This window comes from Tachyglossus aculeatus, chromosome 3 (assembly GCF_015852505.1).
Source record: "Tachyglossus aculeatus isolate mTacAcu1 chromosome 3, mTacAcu1.pri, whole genome shotgun sequence".
NCBI classification, from domain to species: Eukaryota; Metazoa; Chordata; class Mammalia; order Monotremata; family Tachyglossidae; genus Tachyglossus; species Tachyglossus aculeatus.
In genome coordinates this window covers 66,349,105-66,371,975 of record NC_052068.1, presented here as the reverse complement: position 1 = coordinate 66,371,975, position 22,871 = coordinate 66,349,105, and the positions used below count along the sequence as shown (strand labels likewise).

The window sequence follows — 22,871 nt, the reverse complement described above, 5'->3', positions numbered from 1 at the left end:
GTCTAGAAGGGGGAGACAGACAACAAAACAAAACAAGTAGACAGGTGTCACAATCGTCAGAACAAATAGAACCAAAGCTATACGCACAGAACCAACCCTATGCTTTCTAGAATTCCACTCATTTCTTCCTGAGTACACTCAGTTCTGTCGGAACATGGCTTTTCACTATGCCTTCTGGTTAGCACACGGCAGCCGGAATCAGGCCCATCTGTCTGGACAGAGGGTGAGGCAGGGTCAGAAGAAACAGCTTCGTGTGTGAGCGCACAGAAGTCTGGTGGATATCGCAACACTAACTCTCCTTAATGCAGGACTCCGCGAGAACAAACCCCCCTCCTTTTTCCAGAACTAGGAGTGCTTCTCGAATACAGAGAAGACTGACGAGAAGCAGTGTGGCCTAATGGATAGAACTCAGGCCCGGGAGTCAGAAGGACCTGAGTTCTAATTCCAGCTCTGCCCCGTGTCTGCTGTGTGACCCTGGGCAAGTCACTTCACTTCTCTGGGCCTCAGTTACCTCATCTGTACGATGGGGATTAAGACTGTGAGCCCCATGTGAGACAGGAACTGCATCCACACTAATTAACTTGTAACTAACCCAGCATTTAGCACAGTGCCTGGCACCTAGTAACCACACAACAAATGCTATTATAAAAAATGCACTAATCAATCAATCAATCGTATTTATTGAGCGCTTACTGTGTGCAGAGCACTGTACTAAGCGCTTGGGAAGTACAAGTTGGCACCATATAGAGACAGTCCCTACCCAACAGTGGGCTCACAGTCTAGAAGGCGGGAGACAGAGAACAAAACCAAACATATTAACAAAATAAAATAAATAGAATAGACATGTACAAGTAAAATAAATAAATAATCTTATTGTACCATAAGATTAACAGATATCGTCCCTGCCTTCGAGCAGTTTACAATCTAATAGGGGAAGGGAGGCAGACAGACACAAATTTTATCTCTTTAGTGGGAGTAGAAGGAAAAATACCGAACAAGCTCGTAGTAGCCACCAGCTGACAAAAACAAATGAATGAACAGATGAAATAAAGTGACTGATAGGCATGTAAGTGCTAAGGGTGGCTGATGATCAGGGAAGGTGGGGAGAGTTTTAGAGGTTGTGGCTTTTAATATGGGGAGAGTCATGGTCTGGCAGATTCAAAGCAGGAGGGAGTATGAGGGAAGAGGAAGGATACGAGCAGTAAGTCAAGGATGAGATGCTAAGATACTGAGATACTGATTCTGAGACCTTAAGCTTCCAAAGAGCTTAGCTCAGAAGGAGCAAAAGATGCAAACTGGAGTGTCATGGGCAAAGAGAGCTGGAAGGTAAGAAGGAGCCAGCTGGAGAAGAACCTGGAATCTAATAGGCACCGGAGTTTTTGTTGCTTGCAGACAGAAGGAGGGTAGCCACTGGAGATTTGCAAGTACCAAATAATGAGAATGATGGAACATATCTTCAGTTAGGTACTTTAGGAACATTAATTGTTCATCCCATGATTATCGCCCTGTTCAACAGATAATCAGGTGCTATGGAAGAGAAAGCTTTCTGTGAATATAAATGATTGTGATAAATCAAAAACGGATGTTCAAAATTCATTCTGTCAATGGGCCAGGGCCTTAAGCTTCCCATCCAACCGGGCTGCGGAGTCAAACTCCTGGGGAATCCCAGCCACGCTCCCACGGGGCCATCCAGGGCCTTTGCTCTGTATCTAGAGGGTGGCAGGAGTCACAAACCGCTGCAGGCTGGCCTCTTCAAATTTTAGATTTGAATTTTAAACACCTCACCCTGGGCTTCAAGGCTCTCCATCCCCTCGCCCCCTCCTACCTCACCTCCCTTCTCTCCTTCTACTGCCCAGCCCGCACCCTCCGCTCCTCCACCACTAATCTCCTCACTGTACCTCGCTCTCGCCTGTCCCGCCATCGACCCCCGGCCCACGTCATCCCCCGGGCCTGGAATGCCCTCCCTCTGCCCATCCGCCAAGCTAGCTCTCTTCCTCCCTTCAAGGCCCTGCTGAGAGCTCACCTCCTCCAGGAGGCCTTCCCAGACTGAGCCCCTTCTTTCCTCTCCCCTCATCCCCCTCTCCATCCCCCCGTCTTACCTCCTTCCCTTCCCCACAGCACCTGTATATATGTATATATGGTTGTACATATTTATTACTCTATTTATTTATTTATTTATTTATTTTACTTGTACATTTCTATCCTTCTTATTTTATTTTGTTGGTATGTTTGGTTCTGTTCTCTGTCTCCCCCTTTTAGACTGTGAGCCCACTGTTGGGTAGGGACTGTCTCTATGTGATGCCAATTTGTACTTCCCAAGCGCTTAGTACAGTGCTCTGCACATAGTAAGCGCTCAATAAATACGATTGATTGATTTAGATCATTGTGATGGCTTTGGTTGTGACTGGACTCTGGATGAGAAGCAACGTGACTTAGTGAAAGATCCCGGGCCTGGGAGTGGAAGGACCTGGGTTCTAATCCCGGCTCTGCCAACTGCCTGCTGTGGGACCTTGAGCATCTCACTTCACTTCTCTGTGATTCAGCTTCCTCAACTGAAAATGGAGATTAAATATTAGTTCTCCTCCCTATTTAGACTTGAGCCCCATGTGAGACAGGGACTATGTCCCACCTGATTAACTTGTCACTACCACAGCACTTAGAACAGTGCTTGACATCTAGTAAGCACTTAACAAATATCATGCTAAACAAAATGAATAAGATATTGCCTAGCCCCAGCGTCTTGAGATCTCTATCAGTCCTTTTTAACACTAGACCTGTTGGTGCTAAAATGTCGGCCTTATCTTTCATGCTGTTTTTGTGTCTCTCCATTTTTTCTCTTGTCCCCATCTTATTCTTATATTGTTTGCCGCTCTTGAGGGCCAGGGACTGTCTCTACTTCTCTTCTGGGTATTTTAATAACAATAATCGTGGTACTTGTTAAGCGCTTACTATTTGTGGGGTACCGAACTAAGTGCTGAGGTAGACACAAGCATACTGGGTTGGACACAGTCCCTGTCTCCCACGTGGCTCACAGTATAAATCCCCATTCTACAGATGAGGCAACTGAGGCACAAGAGAAGTTAAATGACTTAACGAAGGTTACACGGCAATCGAGTGGTGGAGCTGGGTGGAGCCAGCCCCTTTCCCTCTTGGACTTCGGTGCACTGAGCCAGGTCACTTAGCTGGCTTTTATGATATGTGTTTTCACTTTCTCATCTTCCCCTGTTGGACTGTAAACTGCTCAAAGGCAGAGACTGCATCACAGATTCCTTTTAACCTCCCAGCACTATGGCAGTCCTCGTCACACACGAAGCACGCACTCAGTCCTTTAAACTGGCAAGACTAAAATAATAATAATGATAATTAAGGTATTTGTTAAGCACTTACTATGTGCCAGGCACTGTACTAAGGGCTGGGGTGGATACAAGCAAATCGTGTTGGACATAGTCCCTGTCTTGAAGAAGGCTCATGATCTTCATCCCCCTTTTACAGATGAGGTAACAGGCACAGAGAAGTGAAGTGACTTGCTCAGGGCCAAACAGCAGACAAGTGACGGGGCCGGGATTTGGAGCCCATGACCTTCTGACTCCCAGGACCATGCTCTATCCATTATGCCACACTGCTCCTCTAAAAGCAAAGTGATTTGGGTGCACTAATAGAGCAGAAGAGAATTTTAGTCCTTTGTCGAGAGAGAGCTTTGTTTCAGCATAAGTTTGCAAACCACAGTGGCCGTCTTTGGCACATCTGTACAAGAAACCTCACCAAATGCAGGAACCCACAGTCCCTACTCCCTCAACTCTGTGCACTAAGCTTGCTTTTTGAGAGCCCTGGGCTCTACAAGTATCATAAGGAAAACGGTGCAAGATCCAAGCTCCCAGAGTGAACCATTCTTTCAGTGGCTCCAGGATTCAGGGAAGACATTACAACGTCATCATCTTTGGGGAAGACGGGAGGGAACAAGTTCCATTTAATCTCCATGTTGCCTTTAAGGAGTCAATGGAATCTTTTCTTTTGGAAAAGAAAGGAGAATGTGGTGACTTGGGAAACACATGCTTTCAAATTTTCTTATTCCCAAGTGATCATTTTCCATTTCCTAAAGTTCCAAACATCTTCAAAATGGCTTCCAAGTCAGAATGCTATGGTATTCCAACGGGAAGAACAAACACCACAAAACTGTCAGGGATGTTAAAGTTGGAAGAACCCTTACCTTCCCTCCACACTCTCACTGAGAGAAGGAAACTAGGTTACAATATTACACTTACTTGGACAGAGTCCACTAGTACTAAGGAAATTTTCAAACACTTGCTGTGTGCCAGGCACTATACTAAGGTTGGGTTACATACAAACTAATCAGCTGGGACACAGCTCAAGTCCCATTACTTGGTTCACTAGGTTCACAGTATTAAACCCCATTTTACAGCTGAGTTAACTGAGACACAGAGAAGCAAAGTGACTTGCCTAAGGTCAGAAGCAGACAGATGGTTGAGCCAGCATTCTGGACCTCTCACTCCCAGGCCCATGCTCTTTCCTCCAGTAGGACCCCCATGGGTGGGGGGCAAGGGAGGCGTGGGGATGGGGGCTTCCTTACACTCCTTTCCCCACTTTCCCCCACCCAGGGCTCACAGTCTAGGAGGGAAAGAAAGCAGATTTCTTCCTATTTCATTGGTGGGAAGACTGTGATCCCTATGTGGGACAGGGACTGTGTCCAACCTTGTCCACTCTGGCATCCACCCCCTGCCTTAGAACAGTGCTTGACACATAGTAAGTGCTTAACAAATACCATTATTATTATTACTATTGTTTCCACTAGGTCATGCTGCTTCTCACTTCCTTCTTCACCGTTTCAGTCTCTCTTCCTACCGCACAGCTGAAGACGGAAGGTACTTGTTGTCTGTTTGAATCCCAGGCTATCTGATTTAAAACGGAGGAGCTTTTACTCTGATGTAGCGGCATGTGATAGAGTGGATCCCTGGGGGACCTGACATAGAGAACCAAGAGTGACTAGCTATTCTCACTTGGTAATTTTCCATATCACCAAAATGGCATCTTCAATGAATATTTTCTTTGTGAGATCTTAACTGGCTGAGATCCAGCCAGTCAGACAGGCTACAGAAGGTTGGTAGTAAATTTTTAGTATGATAATGAGTGGAACTAATCCGTTAAAAAGGAAGTTTGAACCTGACATCATCCTAAGAGTTACTGTCAGTTACCTAAATATTTAAAGCAGCCAGCTGGGAGCAAAAGGACTCCAGTGGCTGGAAATGATCACTGCTCGAACCTCAGTGTAATGCCTGTACAAATCAGAGCAGAGTTTTATTTTCGCTCCCCCAAGTTCTGCCTGCCTTCTCCTCCCTTGGGTATTTCTGACCTGTGAGGTGGGAGATGGCTAGGGCAAGAGATTCCAGCCAGGGTGGATTTTTCTTCAGCAGCAGGAAAAAGTCAAGCCATAAAATCAGTAGTGAGAAAAAAAAATGCTTCCATGAAAGTTTGACCAGGACCAGCTGGGATTTGGAGCTGGTGCAGAAGATAGATCCTGCCCAAACCACCATTTCATTTGAAGTTGCGTGACCTATTGGAAAGAGCATAGCTCGGAGAATCACAGGACCAGAATTCTAATCCCAGCTCTGCCATTCATTCATTCATTCATTCAATCGTATTTATTGAGCACTTACTGTGCGCAGAGCACTGTACTAAGCACTTGGGAAGTACAAATCGGCAACAAATAGAGACGGTGCCTACACCACAACAGGCTCACAGTCTAGAAGGTGATCAGCTTGTCCCACGCGAGGCTCACAGTCAATCCCCATTTTCACAGATGAGGTAACTGAGGTGTAGAGAAGTCGAGTGACTTGCCCAAAGTCACACAGCTGACGAGGCAGAGCCGGGATTAGAACCCATGACCTCTGACTCCCAAGCCTGAGCTCTTTCTACTAAGCCACTCTGATTCTCTATAATCCATATAACCATAACCCACTAAAACATAACCCATGTCTTGTGCACATGCATACTTTTCAGATCTTTTATTCTAAGGCTATGATGCTGTAACTTTACTGAAAAGGTCTTATTTTAACCTCACTTTGATTAGTCATTGTTAACTTCCACTTCTGTTGCTTGGTTAAAACAATCACGGTTTGAGAGTTGAAGAACAGTACCGTCTCCCAGAAGCCAACAGTTACACAATTCAATTAAACTAGTTGGTTTAGTTAGGAGTTGAAACGGCCATGCATGGGTTGAAAATCCAGGCCACAGCAATGGCCCAGCTTGATCCTATTCCTACATCTGCCCAGTCACAACACAATGGCAGCAACAAACTAAAGTTGATTATTCTATGTGGGGAACTCACTTGCCTACTGAGTGTCTCAGTTTCCTGATCTGAAAAATGGGGATTAAATACCTGTTCTTCCTTCCTCTTAGACTGTGAGCATCATATGGGACAGGAGCCGGGTCTGAGATGATTGTACTGTATCTACCCCAACACTTAGGATAGTGTTTGCCTTAGAGTAAGCACTTAACAAATACCACAATCATTATTATTGCTATTATTATCAACAGGAATCTCTGGCAAGTTGGCATCATTATGTGGGGCAGAAAACATGCTGGAAGCAGCGTGGCTCAATGGGAAGAGCACGGGCTTGTGAGTCAGAGGTTGTGGGTTCAAATGCCGCCTCTACCACTTGCCAGCTGCGTGACTTTGGGCAAGTCACTTGACTTCTCTGTGCCTCAGTTACCTCATCTGTAAAATGGGGATTAAGACTGTGAGCCCCACGTGGGACAATGTGATCACCTTGTATCCTCCCCAGTGCTTAGGACAGTGCTTTGCACATAGTAAGCGCTTAACAAATATCAACACTATTATTATTACGCACCTAATAGGATACTGACTTGATTGCTTCCTTAGTTCTCTATTTACTCAGAACCCCTACCTAAGGCTACTCTAAACTCTCGCTGACCTCCAACCCCTAGCTAAAGTGTGCTCTTTCATCAGTCAATCAATCGTATTTATTCATCATCATCATCAATCGTATTTATGGAGCGCTTACTGTGTGCAGAGCACTGTACTAAGCGCTTGGGAAGTACAAATTGGCAACATATAGAGACAGTCCCTGCCCAACAGTGGGCTCACAGTCTAAAAGGGGGAGACAGAGAACCAAACCAAACATAATAACAAAATAAAATAAATAGAATAGATATGTACAAGTAAAATAGAGTAATAAATATGTACAAACATGTATACATATATACAAACCGTATATACATTTATTGAGCGCTTACTGTGTGCAGAGCACTGTACTAAGCGCTTTCATATGCACTTCAGGTCTAGCTAGATTAGACCCCTTGTCCTCCTGGCTCCCAAGCCTATGCTCCATCTACAAGGCCGGGGGACAGTGTCCTTAGGCCCGTTGAAGCCTCTCACGGAGGCAGACTCCCCCTAGGCTGGAGGCTTTATGACCCTAGGTGCTCTGAGATCACCACAGAGGCAGACTCCTCCTAGGCTGGGGGACGTTGCCCAGAGGTCCACTGAGGCTGCTCACGGCGGCAGACTCCCCGTAGACTGGGGTACGGTACCCCTCGGTGCACTGAGGCCACTCACGGCTGCAGACACCCCCTAGGCTGAAAAGAGGCTATTTTCAGGCCCAAGGTAGGTCACAGTTTGAGCGGCCTTTAGGCATCACGCTCGACTCGGCACTTTCAGACTTCATAACATACAAGCAATCCATCAAGCAATCTTATTTACTGACCGCTTACTGTGTGCCGAGCACTGTACTAAGTACTTGGGAGAGTACAATATAACAATATAAAAGACATATTCCCCGCCCCGACAGACACATTCCCTGCCCGCAGTGAGCTTGGAGTCTAGAGGGGGACATAGACATTAATATAAATAATAATAATGGCATTTATTAAGTGCTTACTATGTGCAAAGCACTGTTCTAAGCGCTGGGGGGATACAAGGTGATCAGGTTGTCCCACACTCTTAATCCCCATTTTACAGATGAGGCAACGGAGGCACAGAGAAGTGAAGTGACTTTACCAAGGTCACACAGCAGACAAGTGGCGGAGCTGGGATGAGAACCCGTCGCCTCTGACTCCCAAGCCCGTGCTCTTTCCAATCAATCAATCAATTGTATTTATTGAGCGCTTACTGTGTGCAGAGCACTGGACTAAGCACTTGGGAAGTACAAGTTGGCCACATATAGAGACAGTCCCTACCCAACAGTGGGCTCACAGTCTAAAAGGGGGAGACAGAGAACAAAACCAAACACACTAACAAAATAAAATAAATAGAATAGCTATGTACAAGTAAAATAAATAAATAGAGTAATAAAAATGTACAAACATATATACATATATACAGGTGCTGTGGGGAAGGGAAGGAGGTAAAATGGGGGGGATGGAGAGGGGGGCGAGGGGGAGAGGAAGGAAGGGGCTCAGTCTGGGAAGGCCTCCTGGAGGAGGTGAGCTCTCAGTAGGGCCTTGAAGGGAGGGAGCCACGCATAAATGCTGTGGGGCTGAGGCAGGTGGGGTGAGTAAAGGGGGCAAATCAGGGTGTCGCAGAAGGGAGTGGGAGAAGTGGAAAGGAGGGCTTAGTAAGGGGAGGCCTCTTGAAGGACACATGCCTCCAATAAGGCTTTGAAGGTGGGGAGAGCAACTGTCTGCCGGTTATGAAGAGGAAGGGTGTCCCAAGCCAGAGGCAGGACATGGGTGAGAGGTCAGCGGTGAGCTACAGAAAGATTCTGACCGACAGAAGCATATGGGGAGAAACGACCGGCACTGAAATAGCCAGTCTGTAGGACAAGCGATGCCAATAGTCAACCTTTTCCCTACAGCCCGGGCCATCCCTCCCAACCATGGAAACGCTAGTCGGTTGATAAAGGGCTCACAAATCAGGGCCAGGGCCTAGGCCCCCGATGACACAGTCTACCGTGTTTGAAGTTTGGACAGGATTTCTCTCCAAAGAGAGGCTGCACTTTGAAAAGGCAGTCTGGGCTCAGAGACAATCTGACCATCAATCTTCTGGCCCGCTTATCTTCTCTACATTATGCATGATTTAATGGATCAGCCGAAAGCATCTGGAATCTGAGCCAGACTGCATCCAAGTGTGAATATATATAAAATATAAATATATATAAAGCATTTTCCCCCACTACTAAAAGGTCCTGGCATCAACCAATGGTATTTCTTGAGCGCTTACTATGTGCAGAACACTATACTAAGCTCTTGGGAGAGTACAAGACAACGGAATGAGCAAACACTTTCCTTGCCCCAAACCATCTTACAGTCTAGAGGGGGAGAGAACGATTAAACTCTGGGCCTGCCCATAGCTGAGCAATGGATGATGGACAGGGAAGGGACTTATCGCTCAAGTTGGTCCCCAAGATCAGAGCCTGTGATGATAATACTAATTAATAATAAGAACTGTGGTATTTGTTAAATTTGTTAAATTTGATAGATTTGCTAAATCGTATCTGTTAAATATGATTGATTGATTAAGCGATTACTACATGCCAGGCACTGTACAAAGCTCTGGGGTGGATACAAGCAAATTGGGTTGGACATAGTCCCGGTGCTGCATGAGGCTCACAGTCATAATCCCCACTGTACAGATGAGATAACTGAGGCTCAGAGAACAATAATAATAATAATAATAATAATAATGGCATTTATTAAGCACTTACTATGTGCAGAGCACTGTTCTAAGTGCTGGGGAGGTTACAAGGTGATCGGGTTGTCCCACAGGGGGCTCACAGTCTTCATCCCCATTTTACTGATGAGGGAACTGAGGCCCAGAGAAGTGAAGTGACTTGTCCAAAGTCACACAGCTGGCAAGTGGCAGAGCCGGGATTTGAACCTGAGAAGTGAAGTGGCTTGCCCAAGGCCACTCAGCAGAGAAGTGATGGAGCCAAGATTAGAACTCATGACCTTCTGACTCCAAGCCCCGTGCTCCACCTTCTATGCCACGCTGCAACAGCTGTTTGGTACTGGGGGGTGGGAGGGTTTCTTCGACGAGCCTCCTTGTCTACTTGATCTTTTTCTCACCTGGGGGTTTGCTCACCTGCCCTCTGTCCTGGCCCCCACTTTCAAGCCTCTACCTATGCGTTCATCAAAAGCCCCGTTAACAGAATGGCACTGGTGCAAACAGTCTTCGACGAAAGAAGCTCCAGGGAAACTCTCTCCCGCTGGATTGATTTGTACCTACCCCAGTGCTTACAACCATGCTTGACATATAGTAAGTGCTTAACAAATACTGTAAAATTAAAAAACAACAACAACAAAGCATCACTAAGCCCTCAACAGCCCTTCAATAGAGAAGCAGTGCTGACTAATGGATACAGCATGAGCCCGGGAGTCAGAAGGTGCTAATTCCAGCTCTGCCACTTCTCTGCTGTGTGACCTTGGCTAAGTCACTTCACTTCTCTGAGCCTCAGCTAGCTCATCTTTTAAATGGGGATTAAGGTCATGAGACCCATTGGGCCAGGGAACATAGCCATCTTTATAATAATAATACTAACAATGGTATTTGATAAGCTTTTACTATGTGCCAGGCACCACACTAAATGCTGGGGTAGATAGTGCTTTAACAAATACCGGTTAAAAAACCCCCAGCAGTTCTCACACCACAGACTTCTTCGGAATGTGAAGTAAATGTCACCATCCAGACCAGCCGGGAGATTCCCCTTGGATCCAGCCAGACTGCAAGGAGCCCAAACTTAACAAAATTTAACAATGTTTAACTTTCTCTCAGGTACCCACTGAGCAAGTCCAGCCAGCTCTGTGGTTGTCATTTCTCTCCTTCCACGTGATACAGAACCCTGAAAACAAGCATCTCTCCATCCATACAAGTGATATTTATTCAGCATTTACTCCATGGCAAGTGCCGTACTAAGCACTAGGTTAGACAGGCATGTATCTACCAATTATATTGTGCTGTACTTTCCCAGGCACTTAATACAGTACTCTACACACAGTAGGCGCTCAATGAAGGCCACTGTAAATGAGATAATCAGATTAGACATAAGCCCTGTCCCACATGGGCCTCACAGTCAAAGATTTAGGGCAAACAAATGTTTTCCCCATTTTACGATCAAGAGACTGAGGCACAGAGGCATCTACCAACTCTATTGCACTGCACTTTCCCAAGCGCTTGGTACAGTACTCTGCACACAGTAAGTTCTCAATAAATACCACTGATTAATTGACTGAAGAGACTTGCCCAATAATAATAATAATAATAATGATGGCATTTATTAAGCGCTTACTATGTGCAAAGCACTGTTCTAAGCGCCGGGGGGATACAAGGTCATGAGGTTGCCCCACGTGGGGCTCACAGTCTTCATCCCCATTTTACAGATGAGGGAATTGAGGCCCAGAGAAGTGAAGTGACTTGCCCAAAGTCACACAGCTGACAAGTGGCGGAGCCGGGATTTGAACCCATGACCTCTGACTCCAAAGCCCGGGCTCTTTTCCACTGAGCCACACTGCTTTTCAGCTGTAAAATGGGGATTTGATATTTGTTTTCCCTCCTGTAAGCCCCATGTGGGACAGGGACCGTGTCTGACCTAACAATAATAATGATGGCATTTGTTAAGGTCTTACTATGGGTCGAGCATTGTTCTAAGCGCTGGGGTAGATACAAACTAATCAGGTTGGACACAGCCCATGTCCCATGGGGGGCTTACAGTCTTAACCCCCATTTTACAGATGAGGTAACTGAGGCACAGAAAAGTTAAGTGACATGTCCAAGGTCCCACAGATGACAAGTGGCAGAGCTGGTCTTACAACTTAAGTCCTCATTTAATATCTACCTCGGTGTTTAGAACAGCGCTTGACACATAGTAGGCACAGCTGTTTAAAACCAGCTCTTGTCTGAAAAAGAAAAGGTGCCCTGAAGATGTCAGTAACTGTCTTCAACACTAATAATAATAATAATGATGGTATTTGTTAAGCGCCTACTATGTGCAAAGCACTGTTCTAAGCACTGGGGGACACAGGGTGATTAGGTTGTCCCACGTAGGGCTCACAATCTTAATCCCCACTTTACAGATGAGGTAACTGAGGCACAGAGAAGTTAAGTGACATGCCCAAAGTCACACAGCCGATGAGTGGAGGAGCCGGGATTAGAACCCATGACCTCTGACTCCCAAGCCCGGGCTCTTTCCACTGAGCTACGCTGCTTCTTCGCTAGCACCTCAATCACAATCTTCTTACACAGTCTGTGTATAAATGCCAAGTGGTGGCTAAGCATGTGTCACTGGTCATCTCTTCCAGCTAACATCCACACAGCTCAAGGGCAAGAATGGTCAGTACACTGGCAATTCATTTTAAAGCTTCGTATTCCAGTCAAAATAGTGAAGACTTGGAGCACTTCTGAGAACCTTTCCAGCTACTGGTTTAGACACTACCCTACATTGACTGCCTTGATTCAATAATAATAATAATAATGGTATTTATTAAGTGCTAACTATGTGCAAAGCACTGTTCTAAACACTGGGGAGGCTACAAGGTGATCAGGTTGTCACACGGGGGCTTACAGTCTTAACCCCCATTTTACAGATGAGGCAGCTGAGGCCCAGAGAAGTTAAGTGACTTGTCCAAAGTCACACAGCTGACAATTAGTGGAGCCAGGATTTGAACCCATGACCACTAACTCCAAAGCCCGTGCTCTTTCCACTGAGCCACGCTGCTTCTCTAAGTTACTTTGGTACTTGAGATCTCTCAATTACACTAACCAGATTTCAACACAGGTTTCCTTTAACTCTGCCAGTTGACCGGAGACTGTGTGCTCATTGTGGGTAGGGAATATGTCTACTACATTGTTAAACTGTACTCTCCCAAGTGCTTAGTACAGTGTTCTGCACACAGTAAGTACTCAATGAATGACTGGTTAATTGATTGAGCGTAACTGAGAGAGCAAGGGGAAAACGAAACCAGTCAACTCCCAAATGTCATCACAGAGCTCAATATGTGCTGGGTTTAGGGTGTCATATGTAACCACCCCTATAAAGAAAACTGCGGCAAAATTCAGCAGCTGGCAGATTTGAATCCCCAATTTTGAAAACACATCAATCCCCAGCGCCGTATCAATGACAACCAGGTGGCTCTGGTGCAGGTAGAGCCCACAAAGATCCACTACTCAGCTCCTGCAGGTGTCTATCATCATCATCATCATCAATCGTATTTATTGAGTGCTTACTATGTGCAGAGCACTGTACTAAGCGCTTGGGAAGTACAAATTGGCAACATATAGAGTCAGTCCCTACCCAACAGTGGGCTCACAGTCTAAAAGGGGGGACAGAGAACAAAACCAAACATACTAACAAAATAAAATAAATAGAATAGATATGTACAAGTAAAATAAATAGAGTAATAAATATGTACAAACATATATACATATATACAGGTGCTGTGGGGAAGGGAAGGAGGTAAGATGGGGGGGATAGAGAGGGGGACGAGGGGGAGAGGAAGGAAGGGGCTCAGTCTGGGAAGGCCTCCTGGAGGAGGTGAGCTCTCAGCAGGGCCTTGAAGGGAGGAAGAGAGCGAGCTTGGTGGATGGGCAGAGGGAGGGCATTCCAGGCCCGGGGGAGGACGTGGGCCGGGGGTCGATGGCGGGACAGGCGAGAACGAGGCACGGTGAGGAGATTAGTGGCGGAGGAGCGGAGGGTACGGGCTGGGCTGGAGAAGGAGAGAAGGGAGGTGAGGTAGGAGGGGGAGAGGTGACTACGACTACAATCCCCTCAACTGCACTGCTCTCTTCACCCCTGAAAGAATGACCCAATATTAGCTGATGCGATCCAATTTGAAGACCAACAGATTCAACTTGAAACTTCCTGAACAATTCACCTGGGGCCTGGTCCAAAGACGGCTGGGTTCATCTTAGTGCTAGCCCAAGGTGGCCTCACAACCCCAGGCCCACGGAGTCAATGGGTAGTAAGGTTGCCATTGATGAACCTGGGAATACGGGACATTGAAATGCATGACACCGGCCAAGCAGGGTGGCCCGATGATGCTATTTTGAGGAAGTACACTGAGCTCATTCGAACCTAGGGTGTTCCTCCAAGAGGATCTCTGACCTCCTCCAGAAACTACATGTCCCCTTCCAGGGTCCCATTGTCCTGGGCTGGGCCCTGAAAATAGAAATGCCAGACTCAACAAAAGGGTCAGGTAAAAAAAAAAATCTGTGAGAAGCAGCGTGGCCTAATGGAAAAAGCACCAGCATAGGAGTCAGGAGACCTGGGTTCTAATCCCCGCTCTGCCACTTGTCTGCTGGGTGCCCTTGGGCAAGTACAAGTACAGGCTTCTCACAGGTACAGCTTGGGTCCACAGAACCGGTAGTCTACCAAAAATAGTAATAATTGTGGTATTTTTTAAGTGCTTACTATAGGCCAAACACTGTTCTAGCACTGGGATAGAGACAAGATAATCAGGTCCCACATGGGGCTCACAGGCTCAGTAGGAGGGAGACCAGGCATTGAATCAATTTTGCCCATGAGGGAACGGAGGCACAGAGAAGTGAAGTGACTTGCCCATAGTCACACAGCAGGTAAGTCTTGGAGCCGGGATTAAAGCCTAGGTCCTCCGACTCCCAGGCCGATGCTCTTTCCAATAGGCCATACTGCTTCCCCACACTACTGTGTTTTTCCAAGCTCTTAATACAGTGCTCTGCACACAGTTGGTGCTTAATAAATACCACTGATTGACTGAAGACTGAATCAGTGTACTGCCCTGGCATAAAGTAGTCATCTGAAGGGTACAATTTTGACTTCTAGGACCCATTTTCACTTTTCACACTTACTCCATCACTACATAGCCCATGATTTTGGGTTGGCATCAGGGAATGGTGTTTCTTCTCTCCAAACAGGAATGACTGAGGAAAGAAGGGGGCACACTGAATTTGCACCAATTTCATTCCTTGTTCTGGCTCACAACCACACTGAAAAGAAATTACTCACTGTATACATCATGAAAGCAGCCCCAGAATTTTTATTTTTTGGCACAGACACAGAATATTAAAATGCTTTGGTACTTAGCTAAAATATTATTATTAAAGTCATTTAATATAAAAGTTCCTTAAACTTTGTCTTAATGTGAGTGTTTACACTACCACTAATAAATAATTGAAGTTTATATAACAGCGTTTTCCCATTTAGTTGAGTCAATTTATGTTGGAGTGTATTAAAGGGATTGGGGCGGGGGAGATAAACTCAGCCTGTCAGAGTTGCATACCTCACCACCCAATCAACTAATTTGACATGGCTGGCTGTGGGAAGTTACATTCACCTTATAACTAAAGGAATAAACACAGAGGTACTTGTTTTTAAATGGTATTTTTTTACATGCTTACTAGGTGCCAGGGACTGTACAAAGTGCTGGGGTACATACAAGCTAGGGGTTCACAGTTTTAATCCCCTTTTTGTTACAGATGCGGCAACTGAAACAAAGAGAAGATAAGTGATCTGTCCATGGTCACAAAGGAGACAAGAAGCAGAGCCAGGATTAGAACCCAGGTCTCTTACTCCCAGGTCTGAGTTCTGTCCACTATTCATTCATTCAATCATATTTATTGAACACTTACTACTACTACTACTAATAATAATAATGGTATTTGTTAAGTGCTTACTAAGTGCAAAGCACTGTTCTAAGTGCCGGGGGGATACAAGGTGATCAGGTTGTCCCACGTGGGGCTCACAATGTTAATCCCCATTTTACAGATGAGTTAACTGAGGCACAGAGAAGTTAAGTGACTTACCCAAAGTCACACAGCCGATAAATGGCGGAGCCGGGATTAGAACCTATGACCTCTGACTCCCAAGCCTGTGCTCTTTCACTGAGCCACACTACTGTGTGCAGAGCACTGTACTAAGCGCTTGGAAAGTACAACAGGTCACTCTGCTTCTTCCCACTTTATCACTGTACTCTCCCAAGATTTTAGTACAGTTCTGTGCACACAGTAAGCTCTCAATAAATACCACTGACTGATCATTGAAAATATTCAGAAACTGTTCTTGATCTTGCATAGGTACTAGACTTATGTTGAAGGAGGTGCTTCACTAGGGACCTGTTCTTCATAACTACTCCACGCAAATGTGGAGGAGCCATCATCATCATCATCAATCGTATTTATTGAGTGCTTACTGTGTGCAGAGCACTGTACTAAGCGCTTGGGAAGTACAAGTCGGCAACATCTAGAGACAGTCCCTACCCAACAGTGGGCTCACAGTCTAAAAGGCCAGAAAGTCATTTTTTTTTTTTTAGTGTTGAGAATTTATATTTATCCATTCAACTGCTTTGTGCATGGAGAGTTTCCAGAAAAGAAAATGGCAGCAAATATGTAAAAGCTGCAAGCAAAGCCCTAAAGCATAATAAAGCATTCTGACTTTCAGCTCTAACCGATAAATTCGCATTAGGGGATGTTTCTGTGGAGCAGCTTGCCCAAACGAAACACCAGGCTAAATTTAAGCTTTCCCTGTAAATGTTTGCTAACTCCTCCCCATATTTCTCTCCCTCATGGTAGCTTTGCAGCCCACTGTGGTGTGCTTAGTCAATCTCAAACAGGAAAAGAGTAGGTAGGGACTGTGAGCCCACTGTTGGGTAGGGACTGTCTCTATATGTTGCCAATTTGTACTTCCCAAGCGCTTAGTACAGTGCTCTGCACACAGTAAGTGCTCAATAAATACGATTGATGATGATGATGATGACTTCGAAGGCCAATGTGTGAAGAAAAAGCCAGCTGGGCAATAGAAGTTTCCAGAGTAGTATTTGCTAGAAAGCAGGATGGCAATTGCTGTTTGTGCTCTGACACACCAGCAGATTCCTAAACCCCCATATGTTCTCAGAAAGGTTGGTTGACTTCTCCCACCCATGAGCCCCCCAAATCGAGCACCTGAAATGTATCCTCAGTAATTAACCCCATCCTGGCTCAGTGGAAAGAGCGCGGGCTTGGGAGTCAGAGGTAATGGATTCTAACCGCGGTTCTGCCACTTGTCTGCTGTGTGACCCTGGGCAAGTCACTTTGCTTCTCTGTGCCTCAGTTACCTCATCTGTAAAATGGGGATTAAGACTGCGGGCCCCTGGTGGGAAAACCTGCTCACCTTGTATCCCCCCAGTGCTTAGAACAGTGCTTTGCACATACTAAGTGCTTAAAAAATACCAACATTATCATCTGTTAGAAAAAACCCCGAAATCAATCACTCAATGGTATTTCATGAGTGCTTACTGTGCTCAGAGCACTGTACAAGCACTTGGGAGAGTACACTGCAACAGAACTGATAGACACATTCCCTGCCCACAGTGATCTTACAGTCTAGAGGGAAAGGTAGGAAAGATCATTTTGACCTTTCTAGTGGATCTATTAGGAGCTGAAAAATTACTTTCACTGAGTTTACTTTGGGAAGACTGTTGACTAAGCTCAGGTGAAGAGACCTATAGCACAATTACTGAGGAGATATAAATATTTCAGAATCACTCGGCTGTAAGTGCTGTATATATGTATATATGTTTGTACATATTTGTTACTCTTTTTATTTATTTATTTTACTTGTACATATCTATTCTATTTATTTTATTTTGTTAGTATGTTTGGTTTTGTTCTCTGTCTCCCCCTTTTAGACTGTGAGCCCACTGTTGGGTAGGGACTGTCTCTATATGTTGCCAACTTGTACTTCCCAAGCACTTAGTACAGTGCTCTGCACACAGTAAGCGCTCAATAAATACAATTGATGATGATGATGATGACTCTGGAAGATCGTCAGCTACATTTTCTTAGGGTTCTTGTTTGATAGGGAAAAATGGGGCTAATGGGCATTACATAATAATAATAATAATAATAATAATGATAGTATTTGTTAAGTGCTTACTATGTATGAAGCACTGTTCTCAGCTCTGGGGGGAGGGGGATACAAGGTGATCAGATTGTCCCATGTGGGGCTCACAGTCTTAATCCCCATTTTACAGATGAGGTAACTGAGGCACTGAGAAGTTAGGTGACTTGCCCAAAGTCACACAGCTGACAAGTGGCAGAGCTGGGATTAGAACCCAAGACCTCTGACTCCCAAGCCTGTGCTCTTTTCACTGGGCCATGACATCAACCCCAAATAAAACTGAGGGGGCCTTGGAGATCAATCCATCAATGGAATTTATTAAGCACTACTGTGTGTAGGGCACTATACAATACTAATTATGATATTTGTTAAGGCGTGCCAAGCACTGTTCTAAGTGCTGGGGTTGATACAAGGTAAGCAGGTTGCTCCACATGGGACTCACAGTCTTAATCCCCATTTTACAGATGAGGTAACTGAGGCCCAGAGAAGTTGTGGCTTGCCCAAGGTCACACAGCAAACAAGTGGCAGAGCCAGCAATAGAATCCCCGGCCTCTGACTCCCAAATCCATGCTCTTTCCCTAAGCCACGCTGCTTCTCTAAACACTTGGGAGAAAACAATACATCCAAGTTGGTAGACATGTTCCCTGCCCATAAGAGGTTATCCATCTAGGGGGGAAGACAGACATTAAATAAATTAAGGATATTTATGAAAGTGATGTGAGAGGCGGAGGGCGGGGTGAATACCAAGTGAGACGCTCAAGCACAGGAACAGTATGAAGTGCAGCACTGAAAAGAATGTACTTGGGCCAACAGGAAACATTAGAGAGAGAGGGAGAGAGAGAGAGAGAGAGAGAGAGAGAGAGAGAGAGAGAGAGAGAGGGAGAGAGAGAGAGAGAGGGAGAGAGAGAGGGAGTGTGTGTGTGTGTGTTCATGCTTGCGTGTTTGTGCATGTGTGTACGCATGCCTGCACTGTGGGGTAAAGGGAAGGGGCATGGTACCTGTGGTCAGGCTGACTTGATGGGACTGTGGATGGGGACTAAGGAGATGTGTGGAAAGACACCTATACAAATACCAAAACATTTTTTTTATGGTATTTGTTAAGCACTTACTACGTGCCAGGCACTGTACTGAGTGCTGGGGTAGATATAAACTAATCAGGTTGGACACAGTTCATGTCCTACATGGGGCTCCCAGGCTTCATCCCCATTTTACAGATAAGGGAACTGAAGTCCAGAGTAGAGTGACTCACCCGAGGTCACACAGCAATCAATCAATCAATCGTATTTATTGAGCGCTTACTGTGTGCAGAGCACTGCACTAAGCGCTTGGGAAGTACAAGTTGGCAACATATAGAGACAGTCCCTACCCAACAGTGGGCTCACAGTCTAAAAGGGGGAGACAGAGAACAAAACCAAACATGCTAACAAAATAAAATAAATGGAATACATATGTACAGGTAAAATAAATAGAGTAATAAATATGTACAAACATATATACATATATACAGGTGCTGTGGGGAAGGGAAGGAGGTAAGATGGGGGGATGGGGAGGGGGACGAGGGGGAGAGGAAGGGTGGGGCTCAGTCTGGGAAGGCCTCCTGGAGGAGGTGAGCTCTCAGTAGGGCCACAGCGGACATGTGGCGGAGCCAAGATTAGAAGCCAGGTCTTTCTGGCTTCCAGGCCCGTGCTCTACCCACTAGACCACACTGCTTCTTCCAACAGATCAGGAAAGATTGTATTTTACATCAATCCTGAGCCTGTGGAAGTCCAGTAAAGGGCGCGATGCACTGGAAGAGGAGGTGCCTGGCCTGTGCACACTGTTCACACAGTTCCCCAGTTCTTCAATTCTTACAGTAGAGAAGCAGCGTGGCTCAGTGGAAAGAGCCCGGGCTTGGGAGTCAGAGGTCATGGGTTCTAATCCCGGCTCTGCCACTTGTCAGCTGTGTGACTTTGGGCAAGTCACTTAACTTCTCTGGGCCTCAGTTCCCTCATCTGGAAAATGGGGATTAAGACTGTGAGCCCCATGGGGGACAACCTTGATGACCTTGTATCTACCCCAGCGCTTAGAACAGTGCTTTGCACATAGTAAGCGCTTAACAAATACTATTATTATTATTATTATTCCTCCTCAGGATTACCACATGAAGTTTTAGGCTCTCTGTGGCTGACAGGGCTAGGCCACAAGGTTCAAGAAACACAGCATATTGAGAGCTGGGATTTTGGATCCAGCCCACAAATAGGGATAGATGGTCGCCTCTAGTCTGTAAACTCACCCTCTAGTATGTAAACTCGTTGTAGGCACGGAATGTGTCTGTTTATTGTTATACTGTACTCTCCCAAGCGCTCAGTACAGTGCTTTGCACACAGTAAGCACTCAATAAATATGACTGAACGAATGACCTTGGAAGCAGCATGGCCTAGTGGAAAGAGGCCAGGCCTGAAGTCAGAGGACTTGGATTCTAATCCCAGTTCTGCCACTTTGTCTGCTGTGTGACCTTGGGTGAGTCACTTCACTTCTCTGTACCTCAGTTACTTATTCTGCTGTATGAGGATTAAAGCTGCAAGTCTCATATAGGACAGAAACTATGTCTAACCCGAATAGCTTATATTTACCCTACAGCTTAAGTGCTTAGTACAGTGCTAAATGCTTAGTACAGTGCTCTGCACACAGTAAGCACTCAATAAATACAATTGAATGAATGACAGTGCCTGGCATATAGAAAAGACTTAACAAATACCCATTTTTCCCTCTTTTTTGAAACAAAGATAGCTTTGTCAAGGGCAGAGGCAGTGACCCTTTGGTTTGGGTTTGGATAGTACAGCACAACAATCATCTTTAGGGCAAGGTGGGAAGGAGGAGGAATGAGGCATCCTGGACCCATGGTCCCTCTAAACTGTAAGCTGGTTGTAGGCAGGGAACGTATCTAATAATAACCTTGGTATTTGTTAAGTGCTTACTATGTGTGAGGCACTGTACTAAGCGCTGGGGTGGATACAAGCAAATCAGGTTGGACACAGTCCCTGTCCCACGTGGGGCTCACAGTCTCAATCCCCATTTCACAGATGACATGACTGAGGCCCACAGAAGTGAAATGACTTCCCCAAGGTCACACAGCAGACAAGTGGCAGAGCCAGGATTAATGTATCAACTCTGTTGCACTGTACTCTCCCAATTGCATGGTACAGTGCTCTGCAGATAGTAAGTGCTCAATAAATACCACTGACAAATCAACTGATCTTCCCCTCTAGACTGTAAGCCAGTTACGGGCAGGGAACGTGCCCACTAATTCCGTTGTACTGTACTCTCTCAAGGACTCAGTACAGTGCTCTGCACCTAGAAGGCTGAAAGTCCAAGGGGAAGGAAACAAACGAAGAAAGCCACAGAGAGGTCAAGTCCATGGTGACACAGCATACAGGTGGACCAGCCATGACTAAAACCCACGTCTCCTCTTGACTTTCGGCCCCACATTCTTTCCAAGCTGGTTCATCAACTTGCTTCCAACATAATTCCACCACGCCATTACCAAAAAAGTTAGTCGATGGAAGGGTCTAGGTGAGGTAGGAGAAATAAATTAGTCTCGGCGGTAAATCTGGTCCCATCTCAGGTGCCTGTACGGACAATTATGAAAAATTTGCTCCGAGAACTTGAGAGAAAAACAGAACTCCCCCTTACCTCTGTTACGTCTCCTTTGGTCTGAAGAGAATTTGGACCACCAGGATCAAGTCAGTGACTGGTTTATAAATCCAATCCAAGAAGCTATACAGGCTTGGCAACTCCTGAAACTAAGCTCCTTCTAGACCGGAAGCTCCTTGTGGGCAGGGACTGTATCAATCCCTGCTCTCCCGCCTACTGTGAGCTCCCTATGGGACCTGATCATCTTGCATCTCCCCAAGTGCTTAGTCCAGTGCTAGGCACACAGTAAACGCTTCATAAATACCACAATTATTATTCTGATTATCTACCAAGGCAGGAAACAGATCTACCAACTCTGTTGCATTGTTCTCTCTCAGCGCTCTGCACCAGGTAAGCACTCAGTAAATACCACTGATTCCGTGATCTGATGGCTCTGCAACTTTCTAAGTGTCCAGTGAAAAGACTTTTTCCTACTAAGCTCCTAGGCCATCAATGATGGAGATCACAATTAAGCAGCTGCAAAGTCTCCCCTCTCAATTCCCCACCCTCTGTAAAAAGACAATATCACTAGGTGATAAATCCTCTGAACCATAAACTCATTGTGGGGATGGAACGTGTCTACTGACTCTGTTATACTGTACTCTACTAAGAACTTGGTAGAGTACAGTGCTCTGAACAATGTAAGCACTCAGTAAATACCATTGATTGACTGAATGACTGAGGTGCCTGTATATATGTATATATGTTTGTACATATTTATTACTCTATTTATTTATTTATTTTACTTGTACATATCTATTCTATTTATTTTATTTTGGTTTTGGTTTTGTTCTCTGTCTCCCCCTTTTAGACTGTGAGCCCACTGTTGGGTAGGGACTGTCTCTATATGTTGCCAATTTGTACTTCCCAAGCGCTTAGTACAGTGCTCTGCACACAGTAAGCGCTCAATAAATACGATTGATGATGATGATGATGATGTAGTTCTTTGGAGGGAAAGGAGCCCCGGAAATCCTCGGAAGGGGGGTCGATTTCCTGGAGCCATTCCTACAGATTGAAGCTTCTATCATACAATAATAATAATAATAATAATGGCATTTAAGCACTTACTATGTGCAAAGCACTGTTCTAAGCGCTGTGGGGGGATGCAAGGTGATCAGGTTGTCCCATGTGAGGCTCAAAGTCTTAATCCTCATTTTACAGACGAGTTAACTGGCACAAAGAAGCTAAGTGACTGGCCCAAGGTCACACAGCTGACAACTGGCGGAGCCGGAATTTGAACCCATGACCTCTGACTCCCAAGCCCGTGCTCTTTCCACTGAGCCACGCTGCTTCTCTATCATACCCAGGAAGTCCCCGGCTAGCCAAACGTCTCTCATCCTAGACAGGCCCCTGGATGCCTCACTGGGCTTCTTGGCCTTACTG

General features: G+C 45.6%; 1 protein-coding gene across 1 annotated transcript in view; it reads right to left on the bottom strand.

Annotated features, from left to right (window-relative positions):
* The window catches only part of MCU (mitochondrial calcium uniporter), a 211,808-nt gene that overhangs the window by 64,311 nt on the left and 124,626 nt on the right, over positions 1 to 22,871 (bottom strand). The gene's annotated exons all lie outside the window — the stretch shown is intronic.